Genomic DNA, 15,583 nt, shown 5'->3' on the forward strand with positions numbered 1-15,583 from the left:
TCAGGAGGTCATCTAGTCCAACCCCCTGCTCAAAAGCAGGACCAATCCCCAATTAAATCATCCCAGCCAGGGCTTTGTCAAGCCTGACCTTAAAAACTTCTAAGGAAGGAGATTCTACCGCCTCCCTAGGTAACGCATTCCAGTGTTTCACCACCCTCCTAGTGAAAATTTTTTTCCTAATATCCAACCTAAACCTCCCCCACTGCAACTTGAGACCATTACTCCTTGTCCTGTCCTCTTCTACCACTGAGAATAGTCTAGAACCATCCTCTCTGGAACCACCTCTCAGGTAGTTGAAAGCAGCTATCAAATCCCCCCTCATTCTTCTCTTCTGCAGACTAAACAATCCCAGTTCCCTCAGCCTCTCCTCATAAGTCATGTGTTCCAGACCCCAAATCATTTTTGTTACCCTTCGCTGGACACTCTCCAATTTTTCCACATCCTTCTTGTAGTGTGGGGCCCAAAACTGGACACAGTACTCCAGATGAGGCCTCACCAATGTCGAATAGAGGGGAACGATCACGTCCCTCAATCTGCTCGCTATGCCCCTACTTATACATCCCAAAATGCCATTGGCCTTCTTGGCAACAAGGGCATGCTGCTGACTCATATCCAGCTTCTCGTCCACTGTCACCCCTAGGTCCTTTTCCGCAGAACTGCTGCCTAGCCATTCGGTCCCTAGTCTGTAGCTGTGCATTGGGTTCTTCCGTCCTAAGTGCAGGACCCTGCACTTATCCTTATTGAACCTCATCAGATTTCTTTTGGCCCAATCCTCCAATTTGTCTAGGTCCCTCTGTATCCTATCCCTGCCCTCCCGCGTATCTACCACTCCTCCCAGTTTAGTATCATCCACAAATTTGCTGAGAGTGCAATCCACACCATCCTCCAGATCATTTATGAAGATATTGAACAAAACCGGCCCCAGGACCGACCCCTGGGGCACTCCACTTGAGTCAGTGCAGCGTCAGAGTTCGAAAGTTTATCTGCAGAGTTTTACCTCCCAATGTGGGTGGAGATGGGCGGTTACTGGGCACCTTACGTGGGTCCAAAGCCGATTGTCCCACCTTTCCATGGGGCTCCGCTCTGTTCCACTCCACCAGTGATCCCACGAACAGCTCTGCTCTGCCAGCTGCCCCCATGAGCTGCTCCATCAGCCGCTCTGCTCTGCCAGCCGTCCCATTAGCCACTCCAGCCATCCCATGAACTGCTCCACAATATATCTTCAGGCCCCCCCACTACTTAACACAACACTCAGTGATTTCAGCTTGTAGTAGGGGAGCCTCAGAGCTAGTACACCATGGACCCAAAGTGAATTCAGCTTAGCAGCCTTTAACTAGACTCCTAATAGAATCAAAATTAGCTCTGATATTCCACAGAGGAGAAAGGAGGAAGTGCAATTAGCATGTAAGGCCCTCACCAGGGGGCCCATACCACCAGGTATGACTTAAATTTTTTTTTCCAGTCCCCAGCCTCTCTTAATTCACTAAATTTTGGAACCCATGTCCCTTAACTAACTAGCACTCACTAGGCAATGGCGAGTCCCTCCATCATAACAAAAGGCCAAGTGTAGTTCCACTGTCCCTGATTCACATAATCAGGATAATAACAGTTTATTCTTCCTGCCCCAATAACAGAGAAACTAGGGATCCCACAGCAGCCAAAGTGACCATTTGGGCAACTATGGGCTCATGCTAGGTGGGGTGGGTGTGCCTATGCAAATGAGATCAGCCCCTGAAGTTCTTTTCCACAACTTGCCACAGCTCACCACCAGATGTCAGGGTGGAGCTCATCCTGACTCTGCTTACCCTATGTAAAATTATGGGCTTTAGAATGTTCAGCCATCTGATTTATAATGTGCACATTAAAAGAAGAAATGAGACTGGACTCAAGCTCGGAGCAGAATAGCTGTTTGGTTGAGAAATCCTGAGTAGTTGAATTCATCTTCAGTTTGGACAAAAAACACCTATTCAGTAGCTCTAGCACATCAGAGCTCTAGCATAGATTTGTCAACTGTAGATAGTCAACTGTACTGCAATCATTCAAACCTACCTTGCCTCAAAAACAAACAAAATAATCCAACCAAATAACACGGCTAACCAAATCAAACTAACAAAAGTCCAAGCAGGTATTGCGATTGACTTGAGTCAAAGCATCCACTCATAACTAACCAGTGGTCTGGTCTTCCAAAAACATCAGTGAAAGCCATATTTCACCCATTTTTTTTCTAGCCTGTCTTTTTCACTTTGTTTGTTTAAAAACAGGATAAGTGCATGCCCTTCACATCAAAACTAAAAGTAAAATTAACCTTTTCCTTTATCTAATAAAGTTTAACAAATTTATTTGAGCATAAGCTAGCTCACAAAAGCTTATGCTCACATAAATTTGTTAGTCTCTAAGGTGCCACAAGTACTCCTTTTCTTTTTGTGGATACAGACTAACACGGGTGCTACTCTGAAACCTAATGTTTGACTGTCTGTTTTTCAAAATGACTCAACCACGGTTTCAGAATAAATGCTTGTCTTTGATTTCTTGTTCGTAACCAAGATAATGTGCAAACATGACTGGGAAATAAACCTCCTTGTCCCAAGTTTGATAGTACAGAGTACTCACTGATTTGCTTCTTGTTTTTTTGCAGTTGGGTGTTTTGGGGAAGAATTGTCTGTTGACTTTTAAGGTGCCATATTCTGTTTTTTTCCAAAAAAGTTCTGTCACAGGTACCAGTACAAAATTCACTATTTGCAAAATCGAGGACTCCTTGTGATACCTTAGAGACTAACAAATTTATTTGGTCATAAACTTTCGTGGGCTATAAGACGGCTACCCCTCTGAAACCTATTATGTATTTGGTATTCAGAGACGGAGAATGAAGTTCCAGAATTAGACTCAAACTGGAAATGCTGCTAATGGAATGTAGCTCTTAATCTTTTATTTTTGTGTGACATCTTTGAATGAATGTAGTGTTTGTGAACAGTGCCTGACTGACATTCCTGGACAATAAAGTCTACTTATCTGCAGATCTGGTACAGCCTGGGTCTATCAATGTGCTTCATCTACATCTGGTCGGAAAATGGAACTTTGCCCTTTGGGAAATTCTGACACTGACATTTTGTTTTTGGTCCCAATTTGGGGCTAAAAATCAATCTCAAAATATTTTGTGAAAGGAAATATTTAATTTCAGAAACATCGAAACAGCATATTAAAAAAACCCCTCTTTGGTAATGTCCGCATTGTAATACTAAAATGTAAGTATAGCAGAAGAAACAAAGTCAGAATGTAACAATAGAATGCTAACTTCATTTCAATTTTGAATAGTCTCAGAAATGTTTCCATCAAATTTTGTTGAAATTGACACATTACCACAAAAATGTAGATACTGATGAAACAGCATTTTCCTATGTGAAAAATGTGCCGTTAAATTTTTGACCAGCTTTATCTTAAATTCTATTCTGCCTATGGGATTAGAGGATAACAATGTTTGTGGTCTCTGCTAATCCCTTGAACTATCCTGTCACCTTTCTTCTGGTGTATTCTGAAGCTGTACTGTATATATTTATTTGGTAGAACTCTCGGATGCCTTTTAGATTCTGATTCCATGGGATTTAACAGGTTAGCATTAATTTCCCTCTTGAATAGCATAAGGGACTTATCAGTAAAAATGTCTGGTCTGGAAGGGTACACTTACTAACTTTTTTTTTTTTTTTTTTGAAGACCAAGGATGGATGTATAGTTTCAACAATCACATTCTGTTTGGTGCCAGAGGAATCTTTTGAATTGTAATTGTAGAGCAGGAATTTTGAAAGCAGGTATCTGCCTCTGCTTATAATAGAGGGAAATAGCCTGTGGAATATAAGTAGATTAGCTTTTAAAAAATTTAACTGACTTAAGTTGTGGAAATTTCAGATACAATTTGTAAGAACAGTGAGTATTTTGTTTTGGCTCTTATGTTCACACTTTGAACAGATAATGAAATGGCTGTGTGTTAACTGATTATACATCCTTGCTGTTAACAGATGTACAGAGAACAAGAGGGTTGGGGTTGGGGAGCAGAGCAGCTGGAGCTGCTGGCTCCTTTCTCTAAGGCTATGGCTACACTGGCACTTTACAGCGCTGCAACTTTCTTGCTCGGGGTGTGGAAAAACACCCCCCTGAGCACAGCAAGATACAGCGCTGTAAAACGCCAGTGTAAACAGTGCCCCAGGGCTGGGAGCCATGCTCCCAGTGCTCTAAGCTAATCCCCTCGTGGAGGTGGTGTACCAGGAGCGCTGGGAGAGCTCTCTCCTAGCGCTGGCGCATGACCACACTGGCACTTGAAAGTGTTGCTGTGGGAGCGCTCCCACGGCAACTCTCTCAAGTTTTGAGTGTAGCCATGCCCTAAAGAAGTGGACAAGTCTGGGAATAGACTGGCCTGGAAGATTCTGGGTGTTTTTTTTTTTTAGAGGGAGGGAGAAGAAACCGACTCAGATGCCGCTATTTCCCACTCCCATCCTGGAAAGGAAGCAATCTGGTACAAGCATCCCCACAGCTCTTTTTAGGAGGAGGAGGACAGTCAGTAATTGCAATGACCCAGGCGATACTTCTGTCTTCAGTATGCAGTAGAAGAGACAGGAATGAATCTAATTGGATGGTTGAATATGGTTGAGACACATGGCCGGAAAGGGTTACGCCAAATGACCCCAATTCAACCTTCAAAGACATATGGGGAGATAATTTTTGTGTATTTACATATATATGGGTAGAAGTCAACAATGTAATCAACAGTCCCTGTCTATGCTGTAATCTCTTAATTCAGAGATCAAAAGAACATCCTAGTATTGAAATGAACTGTAAACACAAGATATTGCTGTATTCAACTTTTTGAAATGTATAGCTGATCATCTGTGAATGGTGAAAAACAGGCAATTGCCTTACATTAATTTGTGTAGCTAAGTATCAGTGATGGACCTACTTCAAAGTTGCCCTGATTACCTATTGTAAACCAAGGGACTCCAACCTGTCAAAGAAGGCTTGAAATTGTATAAAAGATCCTTGAGTCCTGATCCTGTCATCTCAGATCTGCTTGAGGTTTCATGCAGGGGAAGCCTAGGCCACAACGACTGAGATCTCAGTTCTGATTTGACTGGTCTGAAATATAAACATTGGACTATAACCTTTGAACTATTTCTGAAAGAACTCTTTGCATCTACAAAGCTCACCATCTCTGTTATAAATCTGAACCTCAGTGAATTGAACTCACGTCTGTATGTATATTGATCTTTTAACCATACTCTTTTTTTCTTAATAAATTTTAGTTTAGTTAATAAGAATTCGCCAGAAGCATGTATTTGGTAAAGGTCTGGAATATTTATTAACCTGGGAGGTAGTATGTCCGATCCTTTGGGATTGGTAGAATCTTTTCTTTTATTAATTCTCCATCATATCTGACTTGAGTAACTAGGTGGAGGCCTGAGGCTGGGTTACATTAAGGGAACTGTGTTTTGGACCTCTGAGTAGCCAGTAAGGTATAACAGAAGCTGTTTAGTGCTGGCTTGGTAAATCTAAGTACTGTACTGGAATATCCACCAGCTTTGGGGATTGTCTGCCCCATTCTTTGCAGTTCACCCTAATTGACTGACCTCAGCTGTCTCCCCCAGGACCCCGGTCACATGGATGAGTGCATGCTTAGGTGGATCAGAATGAGAGGGGCTCAATTAAAAAAAAATGGGGTGGGGGGGAAGAGAGAGAGGAAAGGATGTGGAGAGGGGGAGAAATGAGGAGCATGTTTCCTCTAATGCAGAAACATAAATATGGAGTGAAGCTAGGAATGGTATAGAGCATAAGAGACAGAGTAATTATTCTTTACAGGTTATTAAATAGAAAGTTGATTGGCAATGGTATAACTAAATATAGTACACAAGTGTTTAAAAATGCACAGCAATGGCCTCCCGGGAGTGTGTTGGTAAAAGTAGTTCTTTCACCTAGACTAGCCTGCTTAGTCCTAGGGCTAGTAGGTGCTGAGAACACTGCAAGTTCCAGTTTCTAGTAAATCACAGAGAATCTATTGCTTGTGTAGGAAATTAAAGCAGCAGAGCTTGATGCACACAGGATCTTTGAGATAAAAATGATTCTTCATGAATCATTGATAGTGGTTTTGTAGGTCTTCCAAAGAGATAAGATATCTTCTCACATTTAACCCATGGTGGAAGGGGGCTAGAATGAATACAACTGCAGATGAAGTATTGAAATGATGAGCTGAGCAGTATTCCAGGGCCTTTTTAATTGTTGTATTTACTTTATCAATTGATTTGTTATATTTACAATTAGTATTCTGTTTTGTGTGTAGATGCTGTATAACCGAGATTAACAGTGGCAGTAAGAGTTGATTCTAGTGTGCATGTTCTATATGTAATACACCAGAACAGATAATGCACCAGTAAGGATGTGCAGTTAAAATAAACTGCTGGTAAATTCAAACGGTCTTATATAACTACTCATAATCCTCCATAGTGCCTTTATTCTAAGATCATAGATCATTTTACAAACACTTAATACATTTAGCCTCACAGCAGGTAAGTTTGTGTGTGGTGTGTTTTTTTTTTTTTTTTTTGTGCGTTACCTTAATTAGTAAGGTAAAACTGAGCAACGGAGGCAGAGAGAGGTTAAATGGCATGCCAAGGTCATAAATGAAGGATTTAGCAGAAATGGTAATGTAATCAATGTACATGTTTCTCATTCCCTGTTGTCTGCCAAAACTGCAACACTGTCTCTCTCCTTTAGCAAAGTTAATTTGGAAATGTTAAACATATATATTTTCTCTTCCCATTTTTGCTGTGAAATTTTAGTTTAATATTTCATGGTTTTACATTTAGCAAAATAAAAACCCTATGCTATATATGTGTCAAGAAAAACTAATAACAGAAAATAGATGTACAAGCAACAAGTCCAGGTTAAAGTTTTTGCAGGAACCGTAGCTTTTTTGCTTTGCTTACTTGTTTTAATTTTAACTGTGCAACCTTAACATTGTACTAATCTAGCATTTTGTTTTTAATTTCCTCCTTCATGGTAAAAGGAGGAAGAAAGTTGCTTGTGTTTATTAATATTAAATGATTCCAGTTAGTCTGAAGTTTACACCACATTAATCATTTTTAATAATCTCATTAAATCTTACTAGCGCATTTTTAGGGGTGCTTTTACCAATTGCCTGTGGTCCACATGGCTTCCCCATGCCAGAGCAGTTAGTATGTATTTTTTTTTAAATCCCTAAAATCACCAGACTACAACTATCCATTAAAACAGATCTTAACAACAAAGGCTACTTAACTTCTGTGACAATCTTTGGTACCCTCTTTAGCAGTGCATGTATCTGAACCCATGAAGAGATCTGCTGAGCATCTACAGTTAACAGTACTTACAAGCTGGACCGTCAAGTTTCCATTGATTTAGATTTAGCACAGGAATGCTCCTTGGTAGTGAAAATACTAGGTTCTCTTTCCTTCTCTTTTCTGAAGTTTTTCTCCCCTTCCCATCTTCTACTAGTACAGCGGTCCTCAAACTTTAGCAACCCAAGGACCCCCATTTTGCTTTAAATTTTTTAAGGGACCCCCAAACCCCCCTGCTTGGCTCCAGGCCCTGCCCCCATTCCACCCCTTCTCCCAAGGTCCCACCCCTGCCCCACCTCTTCCCACACCCCCACTCACTCCATCCCCGCTTCCCTCCGCTCGCTGTACCCCACCCTCACTCCTTTCACCAGGCTGGGGCAGGGGGTGCGGGATCCGGGAGGGAATTTGGATGTGGGAGGGGGGCGGGGTGTGGGAGAAGGTGTGGGCTCTAGGCTGGGGCAAGGGGTTGGGGTGTGGGAGGGGGTGAGGGGTGCAGGGTCTGGCAAGGCTGTGCTTACCTTGGGCAGTGCCCGAAAGCAACCAACACACCTCTCTAGCCGCAGCTTCTAGGCGGGGGGTGGGGTGGGGGGAAGGGGTCTCTATGCTGCCCCTGCCTTCAGGAACTGTCCCTGCAGCTCCCATTGGCCGAAGTTCCCGGTCAATAGGAGCTGCAGAGTAGTGGCTCAGGGCAGGGGCAGCACACGAAGATCCCCTCCCCCACCCCCTGGGGCTGCAGGGACGTGCCAGCCGCTTCTGGGGGTGGTGCAGAATCAGGGCAGGTTAGGAGCCTGCCTTAGCCCTGCTGTGCCACTGGACTTCTAGTGCCTAAAATCTCCCATATTGGCTTTAGTAGCTTCCGGGAGATAGAGAGGGAGGAGTTGATCAGCAGGGCCCACAGACCCCCTGGAGTACCCTTGGGGATCCCCAGGGGTCCACAGATTCCAGTTTGAGAAATGCTGTAATTGTAGTTACTTTGTCTGCAGATTTGCCTTGAAGTGGAAAATTGTTCCCACTTCTTAAATTTTGAGTCCTGTGTACCTATTCTTGTGGTCCTACACTTCGATCAAAATATACAATTGTGGGTGGATGCAGGGATGTGGGGGGAATGGAAAGAAGTTCTTGACATACTGTCTCTCTAGAACTTCAGGTGGGTTCTTTTTAAGCTACATTTTCTAATAATTCTTAACTATTTATGTCCCAGCTTTAGAAGAAATCATTCTGGAACACTCCAATAGTGAAATCATCTGATAGACTAAAACAGGGGTTCTTTATGTGGTCATAAATGGGTGTCTAGGGGTTCAGACCGTATTGCTAAATGGGTGGGGAATTGTAGCTAGATAGGTGGATGGGAATGGGTTTCTGGGAGCAAGGATAGTTCCAGAATGGAAAAGGTTGAGAACCACTGTCTAATATCTCTCTGATTTATAACCCTAGACCTTCTTTTCTACTGCCTTACACAGGTTTAAATGACTACATAAGGGGTAAAGTGATTATTACACGGATGTAAAAAGACCAGGAGGGTGGGTGAGAAGATAATTCTGCTGTGGTGGCATTTTACACTGTCTTTCCACTAGAGCATGTCAAAAAATAGAAAAAGCTTTCCACTAAAAATTACACTGAGAATCTTTTCCAATTGGCAATGACTTTTCAATTATTTTCAACTAGGTCTACTTTGTACACTCATTTTATACCCCTGTAAATGACTGTGCAAGGTGCAGAGCATGAAGAATTGGGCCCTTTGTGCCTCCTTCCTACATGATAGCAAGCACATACCCATTTGCAGAAGGAGCCATTATGTTACCTTAAAATATTACATTTCTTTTTGTAAAAACACTGACCTTTACTTTTCCAATGGAAAAACTATTAAACTATTACTATTAAAACAATAAACAAGAAGAGTTATTTATACAGCGCTATTGATGTAATTGTGAGCAGTGCTTTGTAGCTGGTAAAACATCAGATAAATTCCTGGGCTTTTGGAGTTTACAGCTGAAGGAGAACTTTGTGGATTTTTTTTTATAGGTAGGCCTCCTGGAACAGGTGGGCTTTTACTAGAGACTCTAAGGAGAAGGGAGTTTGTGCCTTGTAAGCAGAATTTTTTCAAGCCTAGGGGATATGAATTCATGAGTGGTTGAAATAGACAAAGGGAGCAGTCAGGAGCAAAAGATGGTTGGAGGGTAGAAAGAAATCTCATTTGTAAATGAGAACATTGTGGCGAACTTTGCAATTGAGTAGCAGCCACATAAACTCTGTGGAAAAAAGGAAGACAATATGAAGATTAAAGCCCTGATTCTGCAAAGACTTAAACATGTGCTTAACTTTACACACCGCAAATAGTCCCTCTGAAGTTGTGGGTAGTGGAATGAGACATAAACTAACAATGAGGGAGGAAGATGATTTAGCAGTAATGTTTTTATTGGACTGAAAAGGGAAGAGTTGAAAAAGGAGTCCACAGCAGGCCACAGATGAAGCTATTTGGAGCAGAGTGGTTGTAGAGTGAAAAGAAGTTGATACAGTTTTAAGTATCTTATTTGTAGTTGTGATTATGTGAAAGTCATTCAAGTGAAGCACTAACTGTAGCAATTCAGGGGAAAGAACTAGAGCAAATTTGGTCGAGGGATAAGCAGTTTAATTTAAAGAAATAAAACTATTTGCGTTATGAGGGAAAAGGGAGATATCCTATTTGTGGTAGAATATTTCTCTTATTTGGTACTGTATGGTATTCAGAAAATGGGCATAGCTGCATATAAACTAAAATTAATTTGCTATTAATATCTGGGAACTTTTTATCATTCATTGAAATTAAAGAAAAAATCGGATCTAAAATATTTCACATGTACATCGTTACAGGGAAAAATAGTTCATCTACAGAAACATGCGAGAATAAACCCGCCAACCAGGTTGGAGTTGGGTAACCTGGCTATTTTCATAGGGCTTTTCTACACAGAGACTTAGGCCATGCCTACATTACAGAGTTAAGGCAACTTAAGTTATGTCAACAACCATAAACCACTGTAATTACAGTGCTTGTGCATGTTCACACAATGTTCCTTGTGTTGACAGAGTGTGTGCACAGTTGGCGCTCTAGCACTACAGAGTGAGCAGTGCACTGTGGGTAGCTATCACACTGCAAATCGCCACCTTCTCCCACTATGAGTTCTGGGAATGGATCACAGTGCACTATGAGGTGGAATCACTGCCCCCATGATGCAGCTTTCTCCGTCCCATAATTTCATGGGCTTCCAACTGTTTTGCGCTATTTTTCAACTGCCCCTATAAACTCCGTGCCTGCTATCTCTGCCTGAAAGCATGGGATCCTGCACTGCATACCTTGTGATAAGTGTTATGTACACAACATAGCTGATCCTGCAGTATTTCATGAGCTGTGAATCTGAACAGGAATCTGTGCTACGTGCCCTGTCCATAGAAAGAAACAATTCAAGATTGATGTTGGCATTCACAGAGCAGCTGCAACTGGTGTGTGTGCCAGTTTTCATGTCATTCATCCTTGATCTTTTTACTGAGGTTCCCAGCAAATATGCCATTTGGAGTGACTGATTGGAGATATACACACCTGACCACTAGAAAGTGGATTGAGAACACCAACTCACATCATATAACTCCTCCAGATTCTAACTATCAAGGCTTCTTGCTCTTAACTCATCATCAAGATTTATTCTGGAATGTGTTCAGAAGCCTAGGCATTGTATACAGGTCCTTTAATTCAGAACAGGAATGTCTGCCCTTCCAAAACTTTAGGAAATATAGGTAGAGTTTAATTAAAAAAAAAAAAGTAAATTCAGATAAATCACTCAGTCACATACCAGCTTCCCTTGCATAGTCCAGAGGCAAGTAGTAGTACAAAACAGAAACTGTCTCTTTCAAGCCTAAGGTAAGCTATAAATATCAATCTGTGTCTTTTATTTTCCATTTCAAATATTTTTTTTAAATACCGAGGTAAGTTATTCTCTAAAAACCTGCTCAGCTATATTTTAGAAGATTATTTGAGGTGCTGCAACTAGCTGCTTTTCTGGTATTTACCTGAGATGGAAAAATTAGAAATGGTTTTGGTACCTGAGAAAGTTCCATACAACAGTGTGTATGGGTTTTGAAGGAGAAAAGATTTTCATTGTACCTTACGGAAACACCTTACAGCGGGGGTGGGCAAACTTTGGCCTGAGGGCCACATCCGGCAGGGGGTGCAGGCTCTGGTGTGGAGCTGGCGATGAGGGGTTTGGGGTGCAAGAGGGTGCTCCGGGCTGGGTTTGGAGAGTTTGAGGGGCATCAGGGCTGGGGCAGAGGGTTGGGGCCTGGGAGGGGGTCAGGGGTGCAGGTTCTGGGCAGCGTTTACCTCAAGCAGCTTCCAGAAGCAGCAGCATATCCCCCTCTCCAGCTCCTACGCAGAGGCGCAGCCAGGCTGCTCTGTGTGCTTCCCTGTCTACAGGCGCCGCCCCTGCAGCTCCCATTGGCTACAGTTCCCGGTCACTAGGAGCTGCAGAGGCTGCACTTGGGGTGGGGGCAGCGTGCGGAGCCCCCGGCTGCCCTACACATAGGAGTCGGAGGGGGGACATGCTGCAGCTTCCGGAAGCTGCACGGAGCCATGGAAGATGCACGCAGAGCAGCCCCCGACCCCGCTCCCCAGCTGGAGCTTGAGGGCTGGATTAAATCAGCTGGCAGGCCAGATGTGATTCACGGGCCTTAGTTTGCCCACTCCTGCCTTATAGGCACAGCAAGGTGGTACTTTCTTCCTTTTTTTCCATAGTCATGGTCTCTTATTTTCTATTATTACAAACACTATTTCTTCCTGTGATGGGGTGACCTGCCCCTTTAAGGGCAATAATTCCTAGTGGTCAGCCCAACCTGCCACTTTGCAAAGTCCTTTAAGATTTTGAAAGGATATTATATAATATACCCACATGCCTACGGTATTATTGATAGAGAGGAAGCAGTCCTGGGAGTAAGTGGTGTTTAGAGAAGAACTTTGTCACTGTATCTTTAAGGCCTGAGACCAGGAGCCTTGCAGAGAGAGTGGGGCAAAGCTCCTCTCTCACCCAACCAATTGGCAATGAGAAGGGAACCAGTATAAATCCTACCTTCTCCCCCATAACTGGGCAGACACCAGCAGAAGTCTGCCAAACCCTGAGGACTAAGTGGGGCCAGCTGAACAAGAAGCTGATTAAGGCCCTATAGCAGGCTGAAATGCACCCAGCTCCAAGAGGAGGCTGTTGTTTGAGGGACTGACCAATTGAAATACAACCCCAGCTTTAGGAAGAGGGATGGGGATCTTCTGAACAGGCAATAGCTGACTAGGAAACTTCTATGAACCGAGAGTGGGGTGACCTGGGTTATTATTAGTGTCCATTAGCCTTTCTATAAAGACTCAATAAATCAAATCTTAAGAAGGGGTTACATGTTTGGATAATTGATTGGGAAAGAGCAGGGTATGGAGTGCAGTGCATTTGCCAGACCACAGCAAAGCATACTGCAGGGCCATATCCCATGATATGTGCCAATTGGATTAAGTCATTAGGTAAACAAATAGTGTACCTGATAAGAATGGTGTGATTAAGGATAAAGCTACTAGCATATCAAGATAAGGGGTCAGGTTTCTTTGCATTCCTACCCACCACTAGCTTCTACACTCATTTCAGGAAGAGTAATTAATACAAAGTCTCTTAGTACTTAAATGTTCTTATGTACTGTGGCTTTTAAAGGGACACCATCACATTTTACCAGGCCAAAATATTGTCATTTGGTTCCTTGAAGAAAATCTTAGTACTAGGTTGTATTTATTTTTTGTTGATCTATAATTAATGTGTGCAATTTCAAGACACATTGATTTCCGTCATACTAATAGGGCACACTGCTGTTAATTATGAGATAGTGGCCATTCATTATTTCGTTACATTTACAGATGAAAATATTGTATTGGTTTGGAAAATGCATCTTTAAAAAAAAACCCAACAAATGATGCTTTCCAGACTGAAGTTATATCGTGGGTTTTTTTCCTTACCTCAAGTGTCCTTTTAACTTCTTAGTATAGTATTTGCAGCTCCACTGTTTTGACATTGACAAATAAGTGGAGATAAAATAAGTATACATAGTGTCATTTTGATATAAATAAAATGAAAATCTATTGTTTGAATTTAGCTTGCTTGATCAGTATAAAACCAGTATGGTTTGATCAGTGTAGGCCTTACCTGCATAATTTATGCTTTTTGAAAAAGATGAATCATTCAGTACTATAGTCAGTAATACTATGAAGTGGGTTCTAAACCATGAAAGCTTATGCCCAAATAAATTTGTTAGTCTCTAAGGTGCCACAAAGACTCCTCATTATTTTTTCTAATACAGACTAACACGGCTACCACTCTGAAACCTGTCTTGAAGATAGTGAGTTGTGGTGTTACCAACACCCTCTTCTCCCGGATACCTTACTTTCAGTGGGAGTTAAGCACAGTCAGCTCTTAATAGGATCAGGCCCAAATTAATCTGATGTTAATTGGGGTAGGAAACTCCGTGGGGTTGCTTCTCACTTTATTATGGACTTTGATGTGGCCCCTGTCATTGTAGTATCTGAGCGTCTCACAAATATTAATGAATTTATCCTCATATCGCTGAAGAAGGGAGTTATTATTCTGCCCATTTTACAAATGGAGGACTGAAAGTATAGGTGACTTACTCTGTGCCCAAGATGACAAGGAAGTCTAGCAGAAGTGGGAACAGAACCTAGATTTTTGTTTTAATTCTCAATCCAGTCTCTTAAACAACAACATCTTTCCTGTCAGCCTCTGGTAGGGTATTTCTCGCTGGAGTCTGATGAAGTGAGCTGTAGCTCACGAAAGCTCATGCTCAAATAAATTGGTTAGTCTCTAAGGTGCCACAAGTACTCCTTTTCTTTTTTCTAAACAACTGAAACACCGAGGACTGGATTGTATGGATTTACAAATCCAAAGAAGATTGGAGGGCAATTTACTCTTGCCATATGTTGAGATTCATGTCCAATTATTGTTTACAGATGAGGAAATAAAGGAGATGGGAAATGGTGATCGTTAACTACTTACTACTAGTCATGTTTAGATCCATGCTTCACTTTCCCATGCGTTAAATAAGTTTTGTCAGGAGTGTTCTTTCTTGTCTTCCTCAGATGGTGCAACAAAGTAAATCCATTTTTTTGAACTGGTATGTGATGCTGGTGGAGGATTGGTCTCATCTCTTCCAAATTGGTGGAAACGGCTACAGTGAGGGGGTTTTTTTTAAAATATTTTTTCTAAGATAATGGCAGTCAGTGACGTCTGACTGCAAGATAAAGAATGTTTGTTTATTTTTTTAGGATTTTTGTTTAATGTGCTATCAATTTAAATATGTTCGATCTGGAAAAAATAAGTAAACATTTAATCTTAGCTGAAAATTTAAAAAAATTGAATTTTATATTAAAGTGACAGAAGGTGGTTGTGGTACTGCAGTTTATTAACACCGTGTGAAGACTTTTTTCTCTCGGAGTTATGGAAGGAATTAACAGTCAATGGAGGAGAGAATTCAAGTGATGATGAGGTAAATGCCATACAGAAAAACACAAATTAAAATGGTCTTTTAAAAATGCACCGTAAACTGTTTGTGCAATGATATAGTGTTATCAGTAAATGACTAAACTCGGCTCTTGAACTCATTTTCAGCAAACACTTATGATATATGCTTATGCTGATTATCTAACTTTCCAAATAAAGGAGGAAGTGGTAAATACTATTTTTCTGGATGGTATGATACTTACATATCTATGTTTTAATTACGAGTGTTTTGGAAACAGGTGTTTTGTAATGACTAGTGTGTTTATGTAATAGTGCCCTCTGCTGAACAAAGTTAGAATTGGCAGCGGTGTATCATAGGCCCGTGGCGATTTGGTGGAGTTTTACTTCTGAGGGAATTCTATGCCAAAAAATTAAAAATTCTGCACACAATATTTTAAAATTTGTCATTAAATAAATGTGACTCCAGCATGGCAGTGTGGAACACAGGCCACTGGGTGCACTGAGGTGGTAAATCACACTGAAGCCCCCACCTCCCTGGTACAGGGACTCAGGAGTCAGGCTACACCTGACCCTGACACAAGGCAAGGACTGGGCCTACCCCTCTGCGCCAGGTGCACCAGGTGTGGGTGGGCAGGCTCAGCTCAGCAGGATCCAAGTGTGGAGGGGCTTAGTATGGGGTGAGAGGTTTGTGTGGGGCAA

General features: G+C 41.8%; 1 protein-coding gene across 9 annotated transcripts in view; it reads left to right on the forward strand.

Annotated features, from left to right (window-relative positions):
• Nucleotides 1–15,583, forward strand: part of ZFYVE28 (zinc finger FYVE-type containing 28) — a 324,770-nt gene that overhangs the window by 8,362 nt on the left and 300,825 nt on the right. Inside the window, exon 1 of one of the 9 annotated variants that reach the window (XM_075128097.1) lies at nt 14,779–14,909. The exons of the other annotated variants lie outside the window; for them this stretch is intronic. The gene's annotated coding sequence lies outside the window, so the exon portion shown is untranslated. Of the gene's footprint in view, nt 1–14,778; nt 14,910–15,583 lie in introns of those variants that run through there. 9 annotated transcript variants of the gene reach the window in all.

Source organism: Caretta caretta, chromosome 4 (assembly GCF_965140235.1).
Source record: "Caretta caretta isolate rCarCar2 chromosome 4, rCarCar1.hap1, whole genome shotgun sequence".
Lineage (NCBI taxonomy): Eukaryota > Metazoa > Chordata > Testudines > Cheloniidae > Caretta > Caretta caretta.